The sequence below is a fragment of the Schistocerca piceifrons genome, unplaced genomic scaffold (genome assembly GCF_021461385.2).
Source record: "Schistocerca piceifrons isolate TAMUIC-IGC-003096 unplaced genomic scaffold, iqSchPice1.1 HiC_scaffold_1632, whole genome shotgun sequence".
In the NCBI taxonomy this organism is placed as follows: domain Eukaryota; kingdom Metazoa; phylum Arthropoda; class Insecta; order Orthoptera; family Acrididae; genus Schistocerca; species Schistocerca piceifrons.
This window is the reverse complement of record NW_025727493.1, coordinates 347,209-362,304: the sequence shown is the minus strand read 5'-3', so window position 1 is coordinate 362,304 and position 15,096 is coordinate 347,209.

The following is a 15,096-nucleotide window of genomic DNA, read 5'->3' as shown; positions in this document are numbered from 1 at the left end:
AGTGTAACAGGAATTTTTCAAAACATAGACAGTGGGAAGAGTCTGTCTTCTTGTACTTAAGTCGGCATTGTGCCTTTTCTATTTAATTCCAATGCAATTTCTGTGTTTCATCGTCAATAAGAAGGTCCAAGGGATATAGTAGACCTGGAGTGAAGCATCGGAATCTATAACTAGTGTCACAGGAATGGTTCAAAGTATATACAGTAAGTAGCGACAGTCTTCTTGTACTTAAGTCGGCATTGTGCCTTTTTTATATAATTCCGATGCAATTTCTGTGTTTCATCGTCAATAAGAAGGTCCAAGGGATACAGTAAACCTGGAGTGAGGCATCGGAATCAATAACTAGTGCCACAGGAATGGTTCAAAGACATCGACAGTAAGAAGAGTCAGTCTTCTTGTACTTAATTCGGCATTGTGCCTTTAGTATTTAATTCCGATGCAATTTCTGTGTTTCATCGTCAATAAGAAGGTCAGAGGGATACAGTAAATCTGAAGTCAAGCATCGGAATCTATAACTAGTGCCACAGGAATGGTTCAAAACAAAGTCAGCAAGAAGAGTCAGTCTTCTTGTACTTAACCCGGCATTGTGCCTTTTGTATTTATTTACGATGAAATTTCTGTGTTTCATCGTCAATAAGAAGGTCCAAGGGATACAGTAAACCTGAAGTGAAGCACCGGCATCTATAACAAGTGTCACATGAATAGTTCAAATCATAGTCAGTAAGAAGAATCAGTCTTCTTGTACTTAAGTCGCCATTGTGCCTTTTGTATTTTTATTCCGATGCAATTTCCGTGTTTCATCGTCAATAAGAAGGTCAGAGGGTTACAGTAAACCTGAAGTGAAGCATCGGTATCTATAACTAGTGTCACAGGAATGGTTCAAAACATAGTCAGTAAGAAGAGTCAGTCTTCATGAACTTAAGTCGGCATTGTGCCTTTTGCATTTAATTCCGATGCAATTTCTGTGTCTCATCGTCTATAAGAAGGTCCAAGGGATACATTAAACCATGGAGTGAAGCATCGGAATTTTTAACTAGTGACACAGGAATGGTTCAAAACATAGACATTAGGAAGAGTCAGTCTTCTTGAACTTAATTCGGCATTGTGTCTTTTCTATTTATTTCCGATGCAATTGCAGTGTTTCATCGTCAATAAGATGGTCCAAGGGATACAGTAAACCTGGAGTGAAGCATCGGAATCTATAACTAGTGTCACAGGGATGGTTCAAACATAGACAGTAAGAAGAGTCAGTATTCTTGCACTTAAGTCGGCATTGTGATATTTATATTTAATTCCGATGCAATTTCTGTGTATCATCTTCAATAAGAAGGACCAAGGGATACAGTAAACCTGAAGTGAAGCATCAGAGCCTATAACTAGAGTCACAGGAATAGCTCAAATACATCGACAGTAAGGAGAGGCAGTCTTCTTCTACTTAATTCGGCATTGTGCCTTTAGTATGTAATTATGATGCAATTTCTGTGTTTCATCGTCAATAAGATGGTCAGAGGGATACAGTAAACCTGAAGTGAAGCATCGGAATCTATAACTAGTGTCACAGGAATGAATCAAATCATAGTCAGTAACAAGAGTCAGTCTTCTTGAACTAAAGTCTGCATTGTGCCTTTTCTATTTAATTCCAATGCAATTTCTGTGTTTCATCGTCAATAAGAAGGTCCAAGGGATACAGTAAACCTGGAGTGAAGCATCGGATTCTATAACTAGTGTCACAGGGATGGTTCAAAACACAGACAGTAAGAAGAGTTAGAATTCTTGTACTTAAGTCGGCATTGTGCCTTTTGTACTTAATTCCGATGCAATTTCTGTGTTTCATCTTCAATAAGAAGGACCAAGGGATACAGTAAACCTGAAGTGAAGCATCAGAGTCTATAGCTAGTGTCACAGGAATGGATCAAACATAGTCGGTAAGAAGAGTTAGTCTTCTTATACATATGTCGGCGTTGTGCCTTTTGTATTCAATTACGATGCAATTTCTGCGTTTCATCGTCTATAAGAAGGTCCAAGTAATACTGTAAACCTGAAGTGAAGCATCGGAATCCATAACTACTGTAACAGGAATGGTTCAAGACATAGACAGTGGGAAGAGTCAGTCTTCTTCTACTTAAGTCGGCATTGTGACTTTCGTATTTAATTCCGTTGCAATTTCTGTGTTTCATCGTCAATAAGAAGGTCAGAGGAGTACAGTAAACCTGAAGTGAAGCATCGGAATCTATAACTAGTGTCACATGAATGGTTCATAACATAGACAGTAAGAAGAGTCAGTTTTCTTGTACTTAATCCGGCATTGTGCATTTTGTATTTAATTCCGATGCAATTTCTGTGCTTCATCGTCAATAAGAAGGTCAGAGGGATACAGTAAACCTGAAGTGAAGCATCGGAATCTATAACTAGTGTCACAGGAATGTTTCAAAACATAGTCAGTAAGAAGAGTCAGTCTTCTTGTACAGAAATCGGCATTGTGAAATTTGTATTTAATTCCGATGCGATTTCTGTGTTTCATCGTCAATAAGAAGGACCAGGGGATACATAAACCTGGAGTGAAGCATCGGAATCTATAACTAGTGTCACAGGAATGAATCAAATCATAGTCAGTAACAAGAGTCAGTCTTCTTGGACTAAAGTCGGCATTGTGCATTTTGTATTTAATTCCGATGCAATTCCTGTGTTTCATCGTCAATAAGAAGGTCCAAGGGATACAGTAAACCTGGAGTGAAGCATCGGAATCTATAACTAGTGTCACAGGGATGCTCAAAACATAGACAGTAAGAAGAGTCAGTACTCTTGTACTTAAGTCGGCATTGTGATTTTTGTATTTAATTCCGATGCAATTTCTGTGTTTCATCTTCAATTAGAAGGATCAAGGGATACAGCAAACTTGGAGTGAAGCATCGGAATCTATAACTAGTGTCACAGGAATGAATGAAATCTTAGTCAGTAAGAAGAGTCAGTCTTCTTGTACTAAAGTCGGCGTTGTGCCTTTTGTATTAAATTCCGATGCAATTTCTGTGTTTCATCGCCAATAAGAAGGTCCAAGTAATACAGTAAACCTGAAGTGAAGCATCGGAATCCATAACTAGTGTAACAGGAATTTTTCAAAACATAGACTGTGGGAAGAGTCAGTCTTCTTGTACTGAAGTCGGCATTGTGCCTTTAGTATTTAATTCCGATGCAATTTCTGTGTTTCATCGTCAATAAGAAGGTCAGAGGGATACAGTAAACCTGAAGTGAAGCATCGGAATCTATAACTAGTGTCACAGGAATGAATCAAATCATAGTCAGTAACAAGAGTCAGTCTTCTTGGACTAAAGTCGGCATTGTGCCTTTTCTATTTAATTCCAATGCAATTTCTGTGTTTCATCGTCAATAAGAAGGTCCAAGGGATATAGTAGACCTGGAGTGAAGCATCAGAATCTATAACTAGTGTCACAGGAATGGTTCAAAGTATAGACAGTAAGTAGCGACAGTCTTCTTGTACTTAAGTCGGCATTGTGCCTTTTTTATATAATTCCGTTGCAATTTCTGTGTTTCATCGTCAATAAGAAGGTCCAAGGGATACAGTAAACCTGGAGTGAAGCATCGGAATCTATAACTAGTGTCACAGGAATGGTTCAAAAACATCGACATTAAGAAGAGTCAGTCTTCTTGTACTTAATTCGGCATTGTGCCTTTAGTATTTAATTCCGATGCAATTTCTGTGTTTCATCGTCAATAAGAAGGTCAGAGGGATACAGTAAATCTGAAGTCAAGCATCGGAATCTATAACTAGTGTCACAGGAATGGTTCAAAACAAAGTCAGCAAGAAGAGTCAGTCTTCTTGTACTTAAGCCGGCATTGTCCTTTTTGTATTTATCTACGATGCAATTTCTGTGTTTCATCGTCAATAAGAAGGTCCAAGGGATACAGTAAACCTGAAGTGAGGCATCGGAATCTATAACTAGTGTCGCATAAATGGTTCAAAGCATAGTCAGTAAGAAGAGTCAGTCTTCTTGTACTTAAGTCGGCATTGTGCCGTTTGTATTTAAATCCGATACAATTTCTGTGTTTCATCGTCAATAAGAAGGTCCAACGGATACAGTACACCTGGAGTGAAGAATCGGAATCTGTAACTAGTGTCACAGGAATGGTTCAAATCATAGACAGTAAGATGAGTCAGTCCACTTGTACTTATGTCGGCATTGTGCTTTTTTATTTAATTACGATGCAATTCCTGTGTTTCATCGTCAATAAGAAGGTCCAAGGGATACAGTAAACCTGGAGTGAAGCATCGGAATCTATAACTAGTGTCACAGGGATGGTTCAAACATAGACAGTAAGAAGAGTCAGTATTCTTGTACTTAAGTCGGCATTGTGATATTTGTATTTAATTCCGATGCAATTTCTGTGTATCATCTTCAATAAGAAGGACCAAGGGATACAGTAAACCTGAAGTGAAGCATCAGAGTCTATAGCTAGTGTCACAGGAATGACTCAAATACATCGACAGTAAGAAGAGGCAGTCTTCTTGTACTTAATTCGGCATTGTGCCTTTAGTATGTAATTATGATGCAATTTCTGTGTTTCATCGTCAATAAGATGGTCAGAGGGATACAGTAAATCTGAAGTCAAGCATCGGAATCTATAACTAGTGTCACAGGAATGGTTCAAAACATAGTCAGTAAGAACAGTCAGTCTTCTTGTACTTAAGACTGCATTGTGCCTTTTGTATTTATTTACGATGCAATTTCTGTGTATCATCGTCAATAAGAAGGTCCAAGGGATACAGTAAACCTGAAATGAAGCACCGGCATCTATAACTAGTGTCACATCAATGGTTCAAATCATAGTCAGTAAGAAGAATCAGTCTTCTAGTACTTAAGTCGCCATTGTGCCTTTTGAATTTAATTCCGATGCAATTTCAGTGTTTCATCGTCAATAAGAAGGTCCAAGGGATACAGTAAACCTGGAGTGAAGCATCGGATTCTATAACTAGTGTCACAGGGATGGTTCAAAACACAGACAGTAAGAAGAGTTAGTATTCTTGTACTTAAGTCGGCATTGTGCCTTTTGTACTTAATTCCGTTGCAATTTCTGTGTTTCATCTTCAATAAGAAGGACCAAGGGATACAGTAAACCTGAAGTGAAGCATCAGGGTCTATAGCTAGTGTCACAGGAATGGTTCAAACATAGTCGGTAAGAAGAGTCAGTCTTCTTATACATAAGTCGGCGTTGTGCCTTTTGTATTTAATTACGATGCAATTTCTGCGTTTCATCGTCAATAAGAAGGTCCAAGTAATACTGTAAACCTGAAGTGAAGCATCGGAATCCATAACTACTGCAACAGGAATGGTTCAAGACATAGACAGTGGGAAGAGTCAGTCTTCTTCTACTTAAGTCGGCATTGTGACTTTCGTATTTAGTTCCGATGCAATTTCTGTGTTTCATCGTCGATAAGAAGGTCAGAGGGGTACAGTAAAACTGAAGTGAAGCATCGGAATCTATAACTAGTGTCACATGAATGGTTCATAACATAGACAGTAAGAAGAGTCAGTTTTCTTGTACTTAATCCGGCATTGTGCATTTTGTATTTAATTCCGATGCCATTTCTGTGCTTCATCGTCAATAAGAAGGTCAGAGGGATACAGTAAACCTGAAGTGAAGCATCGGAATCTATAACTAGTGTCACAGGAATGTTTCAAAACATAGTCAGTAAGAAGAGTCAGTCTTCTTGCACTTAAGTCGGCATTGTGCCGTTTGTATTTAATTCCGATACAATTTCTGTGTTTCATCGTCAATAAGAAGGTCCAAGGGATACAGTAAACCTGGAGTGAAGCATCGGAATCTATAACTGGTGTCGCAGGAATGATTCAAATCATAGTCAGTAAGAAGAGTCAGTTTTCTTGTACTAAAGTTGGCATTGTGCATTTTGTATTTAATTCCGATGCAATTTCAGTGTTTCATCGTCAATAAGAAGGTCCAAGAGATACAGTAAACCTGGAGTGAAGCATCGGAACCTATAACTAGTGCCACATAAATGGTTCAAAACAAAGACAGTGAGAAGAGTCAGTATTCTTGTACTTAAGTCAACATTGTGCCTTTTGTATTTAATTCCGATGCAATTTCTGTGTTTCATCTTCAATACGAAGGACCAAGGGATACAGTAAACCTGAAGTGAAGCATCAGAGTCTATAGCTAGAGTCACAGGAATGGCTCAACCATAGTCAGTATGAAGAGTCAGTCTTCTTATACATAAGGCGGCGTTGTGAATTTGGTATTTAATTCCGATGCAATTTCTGTGTTTCATCGTCAATAAGAAGCTCCAAGTAATACAGTAAACCTGAAGTGAAGCATCGGAATTCATAACTAGTGTAACAGAAATGGTTCAAACATAGACTGTGGGAAGAGTCAGTCTTCTTGTACTTAAGTCGGCATTGCGACTTTCGTATTTAATTCCGATGCAATTTCTGTGTTTCACCGTCAATAAGAATTTCCAAGGGATACAGTAAACCTGAAGTGAAGCACCGGCATCTATAACTAGCTTCACATGAATGGTTCAAATCATAGTCAGTAAGAAGAATCAGTCTTCTTGTACTTAAGTCGCCATTGTGCCTTTTGTATTTAATTCCGATGCAATTTCAGTGTTTCATCGTCAATAAGGAGGTCCAAGGGATACAGTAAACCTGGAGTGAAGCATCAGAATCTATAACTAGTGTCACAGGGATGGTTCAAATCATAGTCAGTAAGAAGAATCAGTCTTCTTGTACTTAAGTCGCCATTGTGCCTTTTGTATTTAATTCCGATGCAATTTCTGTGTTTCATCGTCAATAAGAAGGTCAGAGGGTTGCAGTAAACCTGAAGTGAAGCATCGGTATCTATAACTAGTGTCACAGGAATGGTTCAAAACATAGTCAGTAAGAAGAGTCAGTCTTCTTGAACTTAAGTCGGCATTGTGTCTTTTCTATTTATTTCCGATGCAATTGCTGTGTTCCATCGTCAATAAGAAGGTCCAAGGGATACAGTAAACCTGAAGTGAAGCATCAGAATCTATAACTAGTGTCGCATAAATGGTTCAAAGCATAGTCAGTAAGAAGAGTCAGTCTTCTTGTACTTAAGTCGGCATTGTGCCGTTTGTATTTAATTCCGATACAATTTCTGTGTTTCATCGTCAATAAGAAGGTCCAACGGATACAGTACACCTGGAGTGAAGCATCGGAATCTGTAACTAGTGTCACAGGAATGGTTCAAATCATAGACTGTAAGATGAGTCAGTCCACTTGTACTTATGTCGGCATTGTGCTTTTTTATTTAATTCCGATGCAATTCCTGTGTTTCATCGTCAATAAGAAGGTCCAAGGGATACAGTAAACCTGGAGTGAAGCATCGGAATCTATAACTAGTGACACAGGGATGGTTCAAAATATAGACAGTAAGAAGAGTCAGTATTCTTGTACCTAAGTCGGCATTGTGATATTTGTATTTAATTCCGATGCAATTTCTGTGTATCATCTTCAATAAGAAGGACCAAGGGATACAGTAAACCTGAAGTGAAGCATCAGAGTCTATAGCTAGTGTCACAGGAATGGCTCAAACATAGTCAGTAAGGAGAGTCAGTCTTCTTATACATAAGTCGGCGTTGTGCCTTTTGTATTTAATTCCGAAGCAATTTCTGTGTTTCATCGTCAATAAGCAGGTCCAAGTAATACAGTAAACCTGCAGTGAAGCATCGGAATCCATAACTAGTGTAACAGTAATGGTTCCAAACATAGACAGTGGGAAGAGTTAGCCTTCTTGTACTTAAGTCGGCATTGCGCGTTTTCAATTTAATTCCTATGCAATTTCTGTGTTTCATCGTCATTAAGAAGGTCCAAGGGATATAGTAGACCTGCAGTGAAGCATCGTAATCTATAACTAGTGTCACAGGAATGGTTCAAACATAGACAGTAAATAGCGTCAGTCTTCTTGTACTTAAGTCGGCATTGTGCCTTTTTTATTAAATTCCGATGCAATTTCTGTGTTTCATCGTCAATAAGAAGGTCAGAGGGATACAGTAAACCTGAAGTGAAGCATCGGAATCTATAACTAGTGTCACATGAATGGTTCATAACATAGACAGTAAGAAGAGTCAGTTTTCTTGTACTTAATCCGGCATTGTGCATTTTGTATTTAATTCCGATGCAATTTCTGTGTTTCATCGTCAATAAGAAGGTCAGAGGGATACAGTAAACCTGAAGTGAAACATCGGAATCTATAACTAGTGTCACAGGAATGTTTCAAAACATAGTCAGTAAGAAGAGTCAGTCTTCTTGTACAGAAGTCGTTATTGTGCCATTTTTATTTAATTCCGATGCAATTTCTGTGTTTCATCGTCAATAAGAAGGTCCAAGGGATACAGTAAACCTGGAGTGAAGCATCGGAATCTATAACTAGTGTCACAGGAATGAATCAAATTATAGTCAGTAAGAAGAGTCAGTTTTCTTGTACTAAAGTTGGCATTGTGCATTTTGTATTTAATTCCGATGCAATTTCAGTGTTTCATCGTCAATAAGAAGCTCCAAGGGATACAGTAAACTTGGAGTGACGCATCGGAACCTATAACTAGTGCCACAGGGATGGTTCAAAACATAGATAGTAAGAAGAGTCAGTATTCTTGTACTTAAGTCGGCATTGTGCCTTTTGTATTTATTTCCGATGCAATTTCACTGTTTCATCGTCAATAAGAAGGTCCAAGGGATACAGTAAACCTGGAGTGAAGCATCGGAATCTGTAACTAGTGTCACAGGGATGGTTCAAAACATAGGCAGTAAGAAGAGTCAGTATTCCTGTACTTAAGTCCGCATTGTGCCTTTTGTATTTAATTCCGATGCAATTTCTGTGTTTCATCTTCAATGAGAAGGACCAAGGGATACAGTAAACCTGAAGTGAAGCATCAGTGTCTATAGCTAGTGTCACAGGAATGGTTCAAACATAGTCAGTAGGAAGCGTCAGTCTTCTTATACATAAGTCGGCGTTGTGCCTTTTGTACTTAATTCCGATGCAATTCCTGTGTTTCATCGTCAATAAGAAGGTCCAAGGGATACAGTAAACCTGGAGTGAAGCATCGGAATCTATAACTAGTGACACAGGGATGGTTCAAAATATAGACATTAAGAAGAGTCAGTATTCTTGTACCTAAGTCGGCATTGTGAAATTTGTATTTAATTCCGATGCAATTTCTGTGTTTCATCTTCAATAAGAAGGACCAAGGGATACAGTAAACCTGAAGTGAAGCATCAGAGTCTGTAGCTAGTGTCACAGGAATGGTTCAAACATAGTCAGTAAGAAGAGTCAGTCGTCTTATACATAAGTCGGCGGTGTGCCTTTTGTATTTAATTCCGATGCAATTTCTGTGTTTCATCGTCAATACGAAGGTCCAAGTAATACAGTAAACCTGAAGTGAAGCATCGGAATCCATAACTAGTGTAACAGGAATGGTTCAAATCATAGACAGTGGGAAGAGTCAGTCTTCTTGTACTTAAGTCGGCATTGTGACTTTCGTATTTAATTCCGATGCAATTTCTGTGTTTCATCGTCGATAAGAAGGTCAGAGGGATACAGTAAATCTAGAGTGAAGCATCGGAATCTACAACTAGTGTACAGGAATGGTTCAAAACATAGACAGTAAGAAGAGTCAGTCTTCTTGTACTTAATTCATCATTGTGCCTTTTGTATTTAATTCCGACGCAGTTTCTGTGTTTCATCTTCAATAAGAACGTCAGAGGGATACAGTAAATCTGAAGTGAAGCATCGGAATCTATAACTAGTGTCCCAGGAATGGTTCAAAACTCAGTCAGTAAGAGGAGTCAGTCTTCTTGTACTAAAGTCGGCACTGTGCCTTATGTATTTAATTCCGATGCAATTTCTATGTTTCATCGACAATAAGAAGGTCCAAGGGATACAGTAAACCTGGAGTGAAGCATCGGAATCTATAACTAGTGTCACAGGAATGAATCAAAGCATAGTCAGTAAGAAGAGTCAGTGTTCTTGTACTAAAGTCGGCATTGTGCCTTTTGTATTTAATTCCGATGCAATTTCTGTGTTTCATCGTCAATAAGAAGGTCCAAGGGATACAGTAAACCTGGAGTGAAGCATCGGAATCTATTACTAGTGTCACAGGGATCGTTCAAAACATAGACTGTAAGAATAGTCAGTATTCTTTTACTTATGTCGGCATTGTGCCTTTTGTATTTAGTTCCGATGCAGTTTCTGTGTTTCATCTTCAATAAGATCGTCTAAGGGATACAGTAAACCTGAAGTGAAGCATCAGAGTCTATAACTAGTGTCACAGGAATGGTTCGAAACATAGTCAGTAAGAAGAGTCAGTTTTCTTGTACATAAGTCGGCATGGTATCTTTTGTATTTAATTCCGATGCAATTTCTTTGATTCATCGCCAATAAGAAGGTGCAAGGGATACAGTAAACCTGAAGTGAAGCATCGGAAACTATAACTAGTGTCACATGAAAGGTTCAAAACATAGACAGTAAGAAGAGACAGTCTTCTTGTACTTAATTCGGCATTGTGCCTTTAGTATTTAATTCCGATGCAATTTCTGTGTTTCATCGTCAATACGAAGGTCAGAGGGATTCAGTAAACCTGAAGTGAAGCATCGGAATCTATAACTAGTGTCACAGGAATGGTTCATAACATAGTCAGTAAGAAGAGTCATTCTTCTTGAACTTAAGTCGGCATTGTGCCTTTAGTATTTAATTCCGATGCAATTTCTGTGTTTCATCGTCAATAAGAAGGTCCAAGGGAACAGTAAACCTGGAGTGAAGCATCGGAATCTTTAACTAGTGACACAGGAATGGTTCAAAACATGGACAGTAGGAAGAGTCAGTCTTCTTGCACTTAAGTCGGCATTGTGTCTTTTCTATTTAATTCCGATGCAATTGCTGTGTATCATCGTCAATAAGATGGTCCAAGGGATATAGTAAACCTGAAGTGAAGCATCGGAATCTATAGCTAGTGTCACATAAATGGTTCAAAGCATAGTCAGTAAGAAGAGTCAGTCTTCTTGTACTTAAGTCGGCATTGTGCCGTTTGGATTTAATTCCGATACAATTTCTGTGTTTCATCGTCAATAAGAAGGTCCAAGGGATACAGTAAACCTGGAGTGAAGCATCGGAATCTGTAACTAGTGTCACAGGAATGGTACAAATCATAGACAGTAAGATGAGTCAGTCTTCTTGTACTTATGTCGGCATTGTGCCTTTTTTATTTAATTCTGATGCAATTTCTGTGTTTAATCGTCAATAAGAAGGTCCAAGGTATACAGTAAACCGGGAGGAAGCATCGGAATCTATAACTAGTGTCACAGGAATGAATCACAACATAGTCAGTAAGAAGAGTCAGTCTTCTTGTACTAAAGTCGGCATTGTTCCTTTTGTATTTAATTCCGATGCAATTTCTGTGTTTCATCGTCAATAAGAAGGTCCAAGGGATACAGTAAACCTGGAGTGAAGCATCGGAATCTATAACTAGTGTCACAGGGATGGTTCAAAGCATAGACAGTAAGAAGAGTCAGTATTCTTTTACTTACGTCGGCATTGTGCCTTTTGTATTTAGTCCCGATGCAATTTCAGTGTTTCATCTTCAATAAGAAGGTCCAAGGGATACAGTAAACCTGAAGTGAAGCATCAGAGTCTATAACTTGTGTCACAGGAATGGTTCAAAACATAGTCAGTAAGAAGAGCCAGTCTTCTTGTACTAAAGTTGGCATTGTGCCTTTTGTATTTAATTCCGACGCAATTTCTGTGTTTCATCGTCAATACGAACGTCAGAGGGATACAGTAAATCTGAAGTGAAGCATCGGAATCTATAACTAGTGTCACCGGAATGGTTCAAAACACAGTCAGTAAGAAGAGTCAGTCTTCTTGTACATAAGTCGGCATTGTGCCTTTTGTATTTAATTCCGATGCAATTTCTGTGTTTCATCGCCAGTACGAAGGTGCAAGGGATACAGTAAACCTGAAGTCAAGCATCGGAATCTATAACTAGTGTAACAGGAAAGGTTCAAAGCATAGACAGTGGGAAGAGTCACTCTTGTTGTACTTAGTCGGCATTGTGCATTTTGTATTTAATTCCGATGCAATTTCTGTGTTTCATCGTCAATAAGAATGTCAGACGGATACAGTAAACCTGAAGTGAAGCATCGGAATCTATAAGTAGTGTCACAGGAATGGTTCAAAGCATAGACAGGAGGAAGAGTCAGTCTTCTTGTACTTTAGCCGGTATTGTGCCTTTTCCATTTAATTCCTATGCAATTTCTGTGTTTCATCGTCAATAAGAAGGTCCAAGGGATACAGTAAACCTGTAGTGAAGCATCGGAATCCATAACTAGCGTCACAGGAATGGTTCAAAACATCGACAGTAAGAAGAGTCAGTCTTCTTGTACTTAATTCGGCATTGTGCCTTTAGTATTTAATTCCGATGCAATTTCTGTGTTTCATCGTCAATAAGAAGGTCAGAGGGATACAGCAAATCTGAAGTCAAGCATCGGAATCTATAACTAGGGTCACAGTAATGGTTAACACATAGACAGTAGGAAAAGTCAGTCTACATTTACTTAAGTCGGCATTGTGCCGTTTGTATTTAATTCCGATGCAATTTCTGTGTTTCATCGTCAATACGAAGGTCAGAGTGATACAGTAAACCTGAAGTGATGCATCGGAATCTATAACTAGTGTCACAGGAATGGTTCAAAACATAGTCAGTAATAAGAGTCAGTCTTCTTGTACTAAAGTTGGCATTGTGCCTTTTGTATTTAATTCCGACGCAATTTCTGTGTTTCATCGTCAATACGAACGTCAGAGGGATACAGTAAATCTGAAGTGAAGCATCGGAATCCATAACTAGTGTCACCGGAATGGTTCAAAACACAGTCAGTAAGAAGAGTCAGTCTTCTTGTACAAAAGTCGGCATTGTGCCATTCGTATTTAATTCCGATGCAATTTCTGTGTTTCATCGTCAACAAGAAGGTCCAAGGGATACAGTAAACCTTGAGTGAAAAATCGGAATCTATAACTAGTGTCACAGGGATGGTTCGAAACATAGACAGTAAGAATAGTCAGTATTCTTTTACTTAAGTCGGCATTGTGCCTTTTGTATTTAGTTCCGATGCAATTTCTGTGTTTCATCTTCAATAAGATGGTCCAAGGGATACAGTAAACCTTAAGTGAAGCATCAGAGTCTATAACTAGTGTCACAGGTATGGTTCAAAACATAGTCAATAAGAAGAGTCAGTCTTCTTGAACTTAAGTCGGCATTGTGCCTTTTGTATTTAATTCCGATGCAATTTCTGGGTTTCATCGTCAATAAGAAGGTCCAAGGGAACAGTAAACCTGGAGTGAAGCATCGGAATCTTTAACTAGTGACACAGGAATGGTTCAAATCATAGAGGGTAGGAAGAGTCAGTCTTCTTGCACTTAAGTCGGCATTGTGTCTTTTCTATTTAATTCCGATGCAATTGCTGTGTATCATCGTCAATAAGAAGGTCCAAGGGATACAGTGAACCTGAAGTGAAGCATCGGAATCTGTAATTAGTGTCACATAAATGGTTCAAAGCATAGTCAGTAAGAAGAGTCAGTCTTCTTGTACTTAAGTTGGCATTGTGGCGTTTGTATTTAATTCCGATACAATATCTGTGTTTCATCGTCAATAAGAAGGTCCAAGGGATACAGTAAACCTGGAGTGAAGCATCGGAATCTGTAACTAGTGTCACAGGAATTGTACAAATCATAGACAGTAAGATGAGTCAGTCTTCTTGTACTTATGTCGGCATTGTGCCTTTTTTATTTAATTCCGATGCAATTTCTGTGTTTAATCGTCAATAAGAAGGTCCAAGGTATACAGTAAACCGGGAGGAAGCATCGGAATCTATAACTAGTGTCACAGGAATGAATCACAACATAGTCAGTAAGAAGAGTCAGTCTTCTTGTACTAAAGTCGGCATTGTTCCTTTTGTATTTAATTCCGATGCAATTTCTGTGTTTCATCGTCAATAAGAAGGTCCAAGGGATACAGTAAACCTGGAGTGAAGCATCGGAATCTATAACTAGTGTCACAGGGATGGTTCAAAACATAGACAGTAAGAAGAGTCAGTATTCTTTTACTTACGTCGGCATTGTGCCTTTTGTATTTAGTCCCGATGCAATTTCAGTGTTTCATCTTCAATAAGAAGGTCCAAGGGATACAGTAAACCTGAAGTGAAGCATCAGAGTCTATAACTTGTGTCACAGGAATGGTTCAAAACATAGTCAGTAAGAAGAGCCAGTCTTCTTGTACTAAAGTTGGCATTGTGCCTTTTGTATTTAATTCCGACGCAATTTCTGTGTTTCATCGTCAATACGAACGTCAGAGGGATACAGTAAATCTGAAGTGAAGCATCGGAATCTATAACTAGTGTCACCGGAATGGTTCAAAACACAGTCAGTAAGAAGAGTCAGTCTTCTTGTACATAAGTCGGCATTGTGCCTTTTGTATTTAATTCCGATACAATTTCTGTGTTTCATCGTCAATAAGAAGGTCCAAGGGATACAGTAAACCTGGAGTGAAGCATCGGAATCTGTAACTAGTGTCACAGGAATGGTACAAATCATAGACAGTAAGATGAGTCAGTCTTCTTGTACTTATGTCGGCATTGTGCCTTTTTTATTTAATTCCGATGCAATTTCTGTGTTTAATCGTCAATAAGAAGGTCCAAGGTATACAGTAAACCGGGAGGAAGCATCGGAATCTATAACTAGTGTCACAGGAATGAATCACAACATAGTCAGTAAGAAGAGTCAGTCTTCTTGTACTAAAGTCGGCATTGTTCCTTTTGTATTTAATTCCGATGCAATTTCTGTGTTTCATCGTCAATAAGAAGGTCCAAGGGATACAGTAAACCTGGAGTGAAGCATCGGAATCTATAACTAGTGTCACAGGGATGGTTCAAAACATAGACAGTAAGAAGAGTCAGTATTCTTTTACTTACGTCGGCATTGTGCCTTTTGTATTTAGTCCCGATGCAATTTCAGTGTTTCATCTTCAATAAGAAGGTCCAAGGGATACAGTAAACCTGA